Source organism: Lepidochelys kempii, chromosome 4 (assembly GCF_965140265.1).
Source record: "Lepidochelys kempii isolate rLepKem1 chromosome 4, rLepKem1.hap2, whole genome shotgun sequence".
NCBI classification, from domain to species: Eukaryota; Metazoa; Chordata; order Testudines; family Cheloniidae; genus Lepidochelys; species Lepidochelys kempii.
Window position 1 is genome coordinate 57360786 of NC_133259.1, and position 13165 is coordinate 57373950.

At 44.0% G+C, this 13165-nt stretch overlaps 1 long non-coding RNA gene across 1 annotated transcript in view; it reads right to left on the bottom strand.

The window, feature by feature from the left end:
- Positions 1 to 13165, bottom strand: part of LOC140910451 (uncharacterized) — a 24416-nt gene continuing 11251 nt past the window's right edge. Inside the window, exons 2-3 of the long non-coding RNA XR_012158593.1 lie at positions 2504 to 2603; positions 1 to 766 (exon numbers count right to left, since the gene is read on the bottom strand). This is a non-coding gene — a long non-coding RNA (uncharacterized lncRNA). The remainder of the gene's footprint in view (positions 767 to 2503; positions 2604 to 13165) is intronic.

The following is a 13165-nucleotide window of genomic DNA, read 5'->3' on the forward strand; positions in this document are numbered from 1 at the left end:
CATCAATTCACTTACCAGTGGTTCAATTCGCTAGTGTAGATACAGCTGGAGACTATTGGTACCTCTGAAAAGCATACATAGCCCATTTGTTTTCCCCTTAACCTTCCTTTGACTGAGTAGCAGCAGCTGAATAACTTCAAGCAAATCCCTACCCAGACAAGACACACAAGCGACTAAGAAGATATAAGAAAAAGGTAAGGTTTGGAGATTGTTGTTGTTGGGATAAAGTATTTTTATTTCTTTTATTTCCTACTCTGCAACCTGGCTCCTTCTCAGTGCAGCTACCAGTAGAGAGAAGCTTGGGTAGAATTCAGATGGGAGCGATTAGGATTGAAGGAGACCAGACTTCAGTGGGGAGGAAAATAGTACTGTGGGGGAGGAGATCAGGGGGCTCCAGAAAGGAGGAGACTGCATCTCTGGGGTGAGGTGAAGGCAGATAGGTCTCTTTCTTTCCCTAAGTGGTGAGGACCAAGGGGAATACAGATTAATGGAGGTAGAAAGAGACAAGGACCAGTGGACAGGAGAAAGAAGGAAACATAAGGGGTGGGGAGGGGGAGAGAGAGAGAAGACCTGGAGGAAATGAGAAAGGATCAAGTGGAAATGAGAACTAAGGATGCAGAAGGCAAGAGAAGAGCAGGTGTTGCTTGGCTCTGCCTAGATTATAGTGTCTCTTGTTTGAGTTCTATAATCATCACATGTATTTCCTCCTCTGCCTCTGATTACATCTGCTGAGGAACCTTCTTTTTCCACACTTCCATGATTATACCTGGGGGGGGAAAAACCATAGTCAAACTAAAGTGACTAAGGATCAACTGAATGGAGCAGGTTCGGTGTTTTGTTTTGAGCATTTACTCAAGCCATTAATAAATAGATAGGAAAATTACAATTGGCCACTTTGCAAGGCAGCCAGGATTCTGAAGATGGTTGCTTGTTTAAAACATCAGATATCATGCAATTCACTCTTTCGTGAAGATGCAACTCATTTGCATAATTATTTACATACTGGTCCCACCTACCTCCACCCCTGTTGTGAAATCATAAATCCACTGGTGATCTGGTAAACTGCATTGGGATTAACTGAAAAAAAGAAAACTGCATGGTCTGGGAGCCTAGCCAGCTATGGAGGAGGTGTGAGATTTAGGGAGCCCATGGGAAACAAAAAATAAGAGGTCTCTGGAGAGATGTTAGAACAGAGCCAGGAGCAGGTCAAGGCTGAGCCTAATGTCATGAGGTGAGGGAGTGTCAAATTCTGTTGTGCCATTGCCTTTGTACTCCTTGTTGGTACTGCCAAGCAATCTCAATAATTACCAAAGTTAATATTGTATGTACCATTTTTTGTGTCATACATATGAGAGTAGAGAGATGTTCCATTCTCCCATTTCTCTGGGGTAATTTGACTGAATGCCATACGATGACTCAAATGCCATGTTGGCATATTGTCACCCAAAGCAATTAATTGTAATGCTATTACCAGAAATTAGAACAACAATACATAACTGTGACATTTGTAAGGCTGCCATGCACCAACCTACAGACTTATGGGCTCAGCTGAACCCGTTCCATTTGCGAATAGCAGCAAGAGCTATAGACCAAAATCTTTGGAAAATGTAGTTGGAAGGAAAATTAGACTTCTGAGAGCCTAGGCCAGTTTACACTAGAGAATTCTGGTGTTTACAGTACTATGTGAACACCTGGAAGGCTTGCAAAACACATTGGACCAGACTCTTCAATCTACTATGGTCACTTTGCCCTGTCTCAGAATGGCCCTATTCTAGCCAGGGCTGGCCAGTGGAGAGGGCACCTTCTGCAGGGGGACTCTCTGCTAGCATAGAGGTGGCAAAGCTGCCTCCTGCCCCAGACAACCCTTCACTCTGATGTACAGGTAAGGAGCTGGTGGGGGCGTGGCAGATCAGAGCTCTTTTATGCTTGATCATCCATTGGTGTAAGGTCACAGGGTGGCTATATGCTGACGGTGTATGTCAGAAATGCTCCTCAGGCAGCTCTAACTGGTGGCTAGTTACATAGAATCAGGAAACTGCAGCAGACTCCCTGATGACCTCCAGCACCCAAGCTCAGGAGTGCTGGAACAATTTTTATAAGTGGGGGTGCTGAGAGCCAAACTGTAAACCCTGTATATAACGGAATCCACTTCAAGCCAGGGTTTGTAGAAGCACGCCTAGTTCCAGCACCCAGGTTCAAGCTCTTCTTGTGCATAGTTCAGAATCCAACCTGCTGTGTCTATGTATGAAAGTGCTCTAAACATTTCGCAAGCATTACAAGAACTGTTACAATTGCATAAATGCCAGGCCTCAACTCTTTCACTGCTAATGTAAACAAAAAGTACAGGCAATGGACATGGACCTGCACCTGCTAATTTGATCCTCCCAGAACAGTCCCACAATGCTCTTCTATGCCCCTCAGCAACTACTTGGACAAAAATGTAAGCTGTGCTCAGGGCAACTCTCCATAACATCCCATACCATGCAGAATGCCCTGCACTCACCTTCGGCCACAGTAGCTTGTCATCAGAATCACTTTTATGAGACTGCTGTGTTTTGGGGCATGTTACTTGCCAGTATTGAATCCAAAGTTCTCTTGGGGACCTGGAACAATTAAGAGATCCAGAATTAACTGAACTCCACCAACCAGGATGGCATGGTATATAGCAAAGAATCCCAGTAGTGGGCTGAACTCTGTATTAATCACAGCCCCTAATCAAACAGGGAGAAGATCAAGAGTCTGAAAATGAGATTTATTAACTCTTAGCACAATAAGTAGAGTTCTTGGTCAGTAAGGCATTCCTACAGCTTCTTTAATGAGCTAGAACATATTCTCAGCCTCAGAACATTGATTTTGGACAGCAAAAATGCCCCCAAATAGCATAGGCATAGTTTGACTTCTTTATTTCGGATGGCAGCTCCAATCAGGCCAATGCGTAGGGGGGCAAATTCTGTGCCTGCCTGAGGCTTTCAGTTTGTGGGGGAAATGCCCCCTCCCCACCCCCTCCATCCCACCCCCCAAAAAAAGACTTCCATGCCTAATAGCATGCCTGTGAGGGAGCAAAAGGGTAAGTCTCTGCCATTTTCTATATTTTTGGGAAGATAGATTATTCACCTGATATTCCAAATATCCTCCTGCTCCCACAGAATCTTGCACATTCTTTCACAAACCCCAGGATCTCTGTCAGGTACTGTAGGTTAGGTAGGTCTGGATACTTTCAGTTTATTGGTACTTCAACACTGGTAATTACAAGAAGACCTTGCAGGGTTTCTCCAGGCCTGTCAATCTAGTAGCCTTCATAAATGCTACATTCCTACAAAAGATTTTGAGAAAAAATGTTTCTTCTGGACTCTGGTCCTAACTTGTATTTTCAGGGGTTCCCAGCTCTCTGATGGGCCCAGGGCTGGCTCCAGGCACGAGCGAAGGAAGCAGGTGCCTGGGGCAGCCAAGAGAAAGAGACGGCACTTTGTCCATGATTGGGGCAGCACATCTGCGTCTTCAGCAGCAATTCGGCGACAGGTCCTGCTTCTTCTTTTTCTCTTTGCCGCTTGGGGCGGAAAAAAGCTGGAGCCAGCCCTGGATGGGCCAGTGAGGTATTCTGTGATTTCCTTTTAGCCAGTGGTCTGTATCAGATAGAGATGTACTGCACTTCAGAGGATTGGATAGACAGATGACAAGGGAAACCACAATAAGAAATCAGGGCACTCCAAAAGAACAAGATAAATCAGGGATTAGTACAGCACAAATTGTTTTCTTTAAATCTAATCCTATAAGGTATCCTGGAGTAGCAGTTTTTCATAAGGGGGAGGAGAGTGAGTGCAACTATTGTACAGTTTTGGTTATCTAAAGGTCCCGGTGGGCACTGGAAATCTTTATATAATAAAGGGGTTCAGATAGCTGGGGTGCTGGTCTGGCTCAAAAGGACACAGCATGATTTCAGCTACAGCTTCACTTTCTTGTGTCTTCTGGGCCAGATAGCCTTAAGGTCACTAGCTAGTGGTCCTTGCTCATCAAATCCTCATTTACCTTAATCCCCATTCGAGTACATGATTCCATCTGGATAACAAGATTTCATGTAAGTGAGATACAGATAAATGATATTGATACCAAATTTTACACTTCTGTAAATCCGGGGGAGGGGAGAAGTATCACCAAGGAGGTTATTTTTCCAAACACCGCTACCATTGTAATATAAAAATAGATTTTGTTAGTGATAATTAAAACTCTTGCCTTTCTTGACTTTTAAATTCTTTCAGATTTTCTGGACAATTACTCTGTCAAATTTAAACAGTAAAGAGCTCTCTAAATCATAAAACAAAGCTTGCTGCCTTCTGTATATTTCAATTTCTTTGTTTTTATGAGCTTGCAAATCAGTAAGCACTTTGTGCTGTTTGCAACCCAAAATGAGCAGGTCAGGATGTTTACAAGGGAGCCCCAGTTCTAAAAATTTCAGTTTGTATTTTAATTATTATTATTTCCACTTCATCATAATGTAAAAATCCAGCCAATTAAAACTTCCGTTTCAGTGGATATTGCTTCTATGTTTTAATAAAATACTGCTAATCAAATTACTATGAGCAATGCGTCTATAAATAAAACCTTAAAAAATGAGGTGAGCAACTTTCTGTTCTAACATGGCCATCTGTCATATGTAAAGACATCACCCCATTAACCTGCCTACTCAACTCCATTCTCCTTTCAAAGTTGGTTAGGCAAGTTTATGGGGAGGCCTAGATGTTCTTTTGTTTAAATCTGTTGTAAAACCTCCTTCCTTGTGTTCTGCTTTCTGTGCATTTACACGTGTAAAGGTGAAGTGATTATAAACAGACGTCACTACTGTAAACTCCATGCCTCTGTTATATTACCATATGTGACATTTTCATTTCCTCCTGGCAAAAATGAAATCTGATATTTTCTTTTCAAGGAATCATGACTAATATAGATTGTTATATTGATGGCTGTCTTAAAAATACTCCAATTCCTGTTTTAGTTGGTTTGTTGTTTTTTCATTTTGTTCCAAGAATGTAGAATTTTTTTCCAGTGTGACAGAAGTGGTTCTACATGTTATAACACCATCTTGCGGCATGCTACCTCAGACCTGGCTATTGCTGGGGGATGTCCAAAGAGAACCCAAGGGGCTGCAAGAACTGATGTTGACAGGAACATAGCTGAGTTTAAATTTTGAAGTGAAGTGTTGAACTCATTATCATCTCCCCTGACAACCCCCAGCAAACCCCCAGCAGATACCTGCCTCTGATCTTTCCACTGTTCCCTCCTTACAATCTAGTTTTTACCAAAGACAATATGGTCAAAAATTAGCCCTGATGTAGGTGAATATAATTCCACTGAAGTTGCATCAATTTACAGTGGTCTGATGCCTTCAACCAGGAATCTGCTATTGTAGTAGTAGGATTTATTGTTTGTATTTTGTATAATTTAAAATAAAGAATAATAAAATGTAGCATGGTGTCAGAAGTGTGCTTCTTATAACCATAACACTATGTGTGTTCCACCAATAACAGAAGACCTGGAGTTTAGCATAGTCCAAAGGGTAAAATGAAGGCAATTTCTAGCTTATTGAATTGTGTTATTAGCAAAAGAGATTTACATACAATTGCTATTATAAGATGTAAATTCATTACCAAATCAAGGAAAAGCCTAAGAATCATGGCATACCAGAAAGAAAAGGAGTACTTGTGGCACCTTAGAGACTAACCAATTTTATTTGAGCATAAGCTTTCGTGAGCTACAACTCACTTCATCGGATCCGATGAAGTGAGCTGTAGCTCACGAAAGCTTATGCTCAAATAAATTGGTTAGTCTCTAAGGTGCCACAAGTACTCCTTTTCTTTTTGCGAATACAGACTAACACGCTGTTACTCTGAAACCTGTCATTATGCACGGCATACTAGAAGAATCATGATATAAGAATATTAGTATGATATGGCAGTACTGTACTTTGGCACAACATTTATAGTACTTTGTTACATTATTATGCACAGGAATCTTGCAATTCCAATGGTCCCATTTAGATAAAAAAGATGCACTAATGAAGGGCTAGATCCTGAAAATGCTTTGACTCGGTGGGTGCGCACCTGTTCAAATCATTTAATAGAACCTACATGAAAATGTCAGAAGCATTTTGTTCAGATTACATTTTCAGCATGGTGGAAACTGTCTTTATCCTTTTAACAAAAGATGTAGTCAAACAGATACAAAATTGTAACAGATTTTATAATTTAGCTGCACCTACACTTGCTGATCAATTTTTAAATACTGAGGATGGAACTCTTGCCGAAGGCCTGGTCTACACGACGGGGTTAGGTCAAATTTAGCCGCGTTAGGTCAATTTTAAAATGAATGCGTCCACATAACCAACCCCGTTCCGTCGACTTAAAAGGCTATTAAAATCAACTTCTCTACTCCTCTCCGGCAAGGGGAGTAGAGCTAAAATCGACCTTGCTGGGTCGAATTTGGGGTAGTGCGGATGCAAATCAATGGTATTGGCCTCTGGGAGCTATCCCAGAGTGCTCCATTGTGACCGCTCTGGACAGCACTTTGAACTCCGATGCACTAGCCAGGTACACAGGAAAAGCCCTGGGAACTTTTGAATTTCATTTCCTGTTTGGTCAGCGTGGTGAACTCAGCAGCACAGGTGACCATGCAGTCCCCCCAGAATCGCAAATGAGCTCCAGCATGGACCGAAAGGGAGGCACTGGATCTGATTGCTGTATGGGGAGAAGCATCTGTGCAGACAGAACTCCAATCAAAAAGAAGAAATGCAAATATATTTGCCAAAATCTCACAGGGCATGTTGGAGAGAGGCTACAACAGAGACACACAGCAGTGCTGTGTGAAAGTTAAGGAGCTGAGGCAAGTCTACCAAAAGACAAAGGAGGCAAACGGTCGCTCCGGGTCAGAGCCCCATAAATGCCGCTTCTATAATCAGCTACATACCATTATAGGAGGGGACCCTATCGCTAGTCCACCACTGTTCATGGACACCTGCAAGGGAGGAGTCTCACGCAACATGGAGGAGGATTTTGTGGATGAGGAAGAGGAGGTGGACAAGGAGGAGGAGAATGTGCAGCAGGCAAGGGGTGAATCTGTTCTCCGCCACAGCCAGAACCTTTTCATCACCCTGGAGCCAATACCCACCCAAGGTGGGATCCCCGACCCTGAAGCTGGAGAAGGCACCTCTGGTGAGCGCACATTTGTAACTACAGTACAGGGTTTGAAAGCAATAGTGTTTAAAGTTTGATTTGCCCTGAAGAATTGGGGTGCATTCGCGGCCAGTACAGCTACTGGAAAAGTCTGTTCACGTGTCTGGAGATGGAGCGGGAATCCTCCAGGGACATCTCCATGAAGCTCTCCTGGAGGTACTCTGAAAGTATTTTGGAATCATTGCAGCACAAAGCATGGTAGCGAATGGTCCTGGGTTTGGGTCACATTCAAGCAACATTCGGTCTATATCTTTCTGTGTTAGCCTCAGGAGAGTGATCATTCATGGTCACCTGGTTGAAATAGGGGAATTTTTGTAAGGGAACAGTAAAAGGACCCCATTCATGCTGGGCTGTTTGCGCTTGGCTAAAAGGGATTATCCCAGAGAATAGCCATGCAGTGGGGTGAGGGGAGGTGTGTGCTGCACATCCACCCGAAAACCACAGTCCCTCCTTTTAAATGTGAAACCCAACCCATTGCTTGCTATGGGAAAGGATGGCGCTGCAGTTTGAAACCATTCCCACATGTTATGTGTAGAAGCCAACCCCGCACACCCTTTGCCTTACCATGGCTGCATTGAAACCGAATTCTGTTGCCCAGCCGTGTGTGATGTGTCACCATACCGGCAGGTGCTCAATATCAAAGGCAAAATGCGACCTTGTACCTAAAACAAAAACATATGCTGTCTGCTGTGAATTGCTTGATTCACTGTGAAAGAGTCTCCCTTTTGCTCTCAGAAATGTATCATCTTAAATTTTACTCTTCCTTTTTATCTCCGCCCAGGTGCAAATGTTTGTAGGCTCCCCCTATCATCTCTGTCCCTGAGTTTATCGCAGATTAGAGGGCAAAAAAAACGCACTCACGATGACATGTTTTCCGAGCTCATGCAGTCCTCCAGCACTGATAGGGCACAGCTGAATGCATGGAGGCATTCAGCGTTACAGGCTAGGAAAGCATTAAGTGAGCACAAAGAGCAGAGGCAGGAGAGCGAAGGGTGGAGGCAGGAGGCAATGCTAAGGCTAATGGGGGAGCAAACAGACATGATGAAGTGAATGGTGCAGCTCCAGGATAGCCAACAACAGCACAGACCCCTGCTGCATCCATTGTACAACCGCCTGACCTCCTCCCCAAGTTCCATATCCTCCTCACCCAAATGCCGAAGAACGCAGTGGGGGGGGAGGCTCCGGGCACCCAGACACTCCACTCCACTCCAGAGGATGGCCCAAGCAACAGAAGGCTGTCATTCAAACAGTTTTGATTTGTAGTGTGGCTACAATAAGCAATTGGGCCTTGTCCTTCCCTCCTCCCCCACCCGGGCTACATTGTCAGTTATCTCCCTTTATTTTTTAATTAATAAAGAAAGAATGCATGGTTTCAAAACAATAGTTACTTTATTTCAAAGGGGGGATGGTGGTTGGCTTACAGGGAATTAAAATCAACAAAGGGGGAGGGTTTGCATCAAGGAGAAATATACACAACTGTCACACCGAAGCCTGGCCAGTCATAAAACTGGTTTTCAAAGCCTCTCTGAGGCGCAGCGCACCTTGCTGTGCTCTTCTAATCACCCTGGTGTCTGGCTGCTCAAAATCGGACGCCAAACGATTTGCCTCAACCTCACACCCCGCCATAAACATCTCCCCCTTACTCTCTCAGATATTATGGAGCACACAGCAAGCAGCAATAACAATGGGAATGTTGATTGTGCTGAGGTCTGACCTAGTCAGCAAACAGTGCCAGCGAGCTTTTAAACATCCAAAGGCACATTCTACCATTCGGCACTTGCTCAGCCTATAGTTGAACTGCTCCTTACTACTGTCCAGGCTGCCTGTGTACGGCTTCATGAGCCATGGGAGCAAGGGGTAAGCTGGGTCCCCAAGGATAACTATTGGCATTTCAACATCCCCAACAGTAATTTTATGGTCTGGGAAGTAAGTCCCTTCTTGCAGCTGCTCGAACAGCCCGGAGTTCCTAAAGATGCGAGCATTATGCACCTTTCCCGGCCATCCCATGTTGATGTCGGTGAAACGTCCCTTGTGATCCACCAGTGCTTGCAGCACCATTGAGAAGTACCCCTTGCGGTTTACGTACTGGTTGGCAAGGTGGTCAGGTGCCAAGATAGGGATATGTGTTCCGTCTGTCACCCCACGACAATTAGGGAACCCCATTGCAGCAAAGCGATTCACTATGACCTGCACATTTCTCAGAGTCACTACCTTTGATAACAGAAGGTCAGTGATTGCATTGGCTACTTGGATCACAGCAGTCCCCACAGTAAATTTCCCCACTACAAATTGATTCTCGACTGACTGGTAGCAGTCAGGCGGAGCAAGCTTCCACAGGGCTATTGCCACTCACTTCTCAACTGTCAGGGCAGCTCTCATCTTGGTATTCCTGTGCTTCACGGCGGGGGAAAGTAACTCACAGAGTTCCAGAAAAGTGGTCTTATGCATGCAAAAGTTTCACAGCCACTGTGAATCATCCCATACTCGCAACACTATGTGGTCCCACCAGTCTGTGCTTGTTTGCCGGGCCTAGAATTGGCATTCCACTGTATAAACCAGCCCCACTGCCATCATGATGTCCCAATTGCCACAGCCCATACTTTCAGGAACATCTGTATCCATGTCCTCATCAAAATCGTCCTTGTGCTGGCATCTCTTAGCTCGGTTCTGCATATACGCCAGGATAATGCACGAGATGTTTACAATGCTCACAACAGCAGCGGTGAGCTGAGCGGGCACCATGCTTGCCGTGGTATGGCGTCTCCAGGAAAGCCGGAGAGCAGTGTTGCAGCAGAAGCGGTGGATGACAACGGATGCCACGAGAATAGATATTTATACAGAACGACGAGAGGACCTGTGAGGTGGATTCATGGCACCAGGAGAGCAGAGTTGCAGCGGAAGCGGTGGATGATGACGGTTAGCAGTTGTACTGCACCGTCTGCTGACAGCAGCACCCAGGACACAACGGCAGAGGTGACAGTAAGCTGAGCTGAGCGGACTCCATGCATGCTGTGGTATGGCATCTGCATGGAAAAAAGGTGCGAAACGATTGTCTGCCGTTGCTTTCACGGAGGGAGGGAGGGGTGACTGCCGACATGTACCCAAAACCACCCGTGACAATGTTTTTGCCCCATCAGGCATTGGGAGCTTAACCCAGAATTCCAATGGTGGAGGCTGCGGGAACTGTGGGATAGCTACCCACAGTGCACCACTCTGTAAGTCGATGCTAGCCAAGGTAGTGAGGATGCATTCTGCCAACTTAATGAGCTTAGTGTGGACATATGCAATCGACTGTATAAAATCGATTTCTAAAAATCGACTTAGATAAAATCGACCTAATTTCGTAGTGTAGACATACCCTAAGTAAGGAATGAGTAAAAACAGAGTAAGGACTTTGGGATTTGGCCCTTAGAAAATAACTGTACGTTCCATTGCTCCATATATATACCTGTGCTATTAGAGGCCTAAAACCCAAAGTTGTTAATGATTCCAGGAGTGGATACAATGTGCAATGTCATACCCCTCATTCTGCTATTGGACAATGAACTCTCATTGAGGAAATAACTCTTTATGTCTTCACTTAGCAAATCCATTTAACTAGTTCGATTGGCAAGAGATATTGTGTGCCATTAGTGACCACTGAGAAAAAATATATTATCCTTTATTTTGAAATATTTATTCCTAAATGAAAAAAGCAATTACTGGAATTGAAATGTGTTGATGTTAATTGTGATGACTAATCTATTCTTTTCCAGTGTTTACATTATAGCAGAACAGCACAATCTGCAATTAGGCAAATTGGTATCAGCTATACGTGTCTCTTTAAAAACGAAAAGGGGGGGGCAGGCCACATTTCCTCCTCTCAGTTTGAAGGGGGTGAAGGAGGATACGTATGAAAAGTGTCAGATTTTTTCTGTGCCAAACGCTGTATGTTGGAAACCATTCCCATACAGTGATGGAGTAAATAATCAATGCTATTGCAGAACTATTTAAAATGTGATTCTATTGTCAAAAGTGATAGTAAAAGTAGCTTGGGGGGGGGGGGGTCGGCTCGGCTCCATATCCTGGTGGCTGAGTGATTTCCATATCAAATTTGCTGAGTTTGTAGTAAAAAGATGTTTTTACTAATTGCTAACCCCACAAGTTCACCCTGGGCTCAGACAGTCAAGATGGGGTTCTTTTTATCTTGTGCATCTTTACCAGTAATAAAGCATCATGAGGCAAAATTGTACCATTAGCTCCACCTGGGCATTAGGAAAAACAAACTAACACCCCCCTCCCCAGTTCTTAGCTTGTAAAGTCAGCAAATATGATATGAAATCAGCGAGAAATAATAAACGGATGCACCACAGTACCGTTTTCATAGTCATCCTTTGGAGCAGTATGAGGCTTTAAGGAAAATGTAGAACATAACTTTCACAGAAGTAATAGAGCTCTCTTAAAGAGGTATGTGATCAGCAAAACCTGTTCTGGTCAGCACAACTGTAGTCTTACAGAGGAAAATCAAACACTGTATTTCCTTCAGTAAAAGCACTAGATAAAATACATAAATGTTAATTATTTGGTCAAAACAAAAGCAAAATCCTGCAAGCATTTTTTTAAACTGCGGGTTGGAGGTAAAATTTCTAGTGGAAAATACAGTACATAAAAAACAAAACAAAACAAAAATACCTCTAGGAACAAAAAAAAAGAGAAATCTGCATATTAGCAGGTACTGAAGTAGAATTTATAATTGGTACAAGATTCTCCACCACTGGAACCAATCATGCCCACCCCCCGTTTAATTTGCATATCAATGAACAAGTTGAAAGTAACAATTAAGAGACACCATGTACCCATTCCCTGTGGAGTGCTATTTAAAGCACACTTTTCTTCCAAGTACAATTAAAAATCAGAGTAAGAACATGCAAGGAGACAATGCATTGCAATTAAAGCGATAAACACTGTGCCAGCTCATACCAAAACACTTCTACTCCAGCAACAAAGCAGAAAAGGAATGACTGTATTTAGGACAATGCCAGAACATTGTGTGGAGTTCCAAATTCATAATGCGTAGCTCAACTTTATTTTAGAATTGATTATAAACAAAAAGTTTTTTCCAGCATAATTGGGAATACTGTTTTCTTTAACAAAGTTGACATAAATCCATCTGTCTTAGCCCCTATTATCAGAATGCCTGAGCACCTCACAATCTTTAACGTATTTATCCTCATCTCATCCCTGTGAGGTAGGGGAGATGCTATGGGGACTGAAGCACAGAGAGGTTAACTGGCTTGCCTGTGGTCACACAGGAAGTTGGGAGCAAAGTAGTGACTTGGACTCATAGACTCATAGATATTAAGGTCAGAAGGGACCATTATGATCATCTAGTCTGACCTCCTGCACAATGCAGGCCACAGAAGCTCACCCCCCGACTCCTGCAATAAACGTCTCACCTATGTCTGAGCTATTGAAGTCCTCAAATCATGGTTTAAAGACTTCAAGGTGCAGAGAAGGTGAACTGAGGTCTTTAAAGTCCTAAACTACTGCTCTAACCACCTAGGAATCCTTCCTCTCAGTCTATCAAAAATATGTATATGTATGTATGTGGTGTGACTATTTCATACAAATAAGATACAGAGAAGTTGTTGATCCTACGACTGCTTCTGTTAGGTGGATACCTATAGGCGCCAACTCCATGGGTGCTCCGGGGCTGGAGCACCCACAGGAAAAATTAGCCTCCTTCTCCCCCCGCCCAGTGCACCGCGTCCCTACTACTCCCCCTCCCTCCCAGTGCTTCCCGCTGCCTAACAGCTGTTTGGTGGTGCTTAGAACTTCCCTAGAGGGAGGGGGAGGAGTGGGGACGCAACATGCTCAGGGGAGGAGGCGGAGAAGGGGCGGGGACTTGGGGGAAGGGGTGGAATGGGGGTGGGCCGGGGGGGGGGGGTGGCGGGTCCAACACC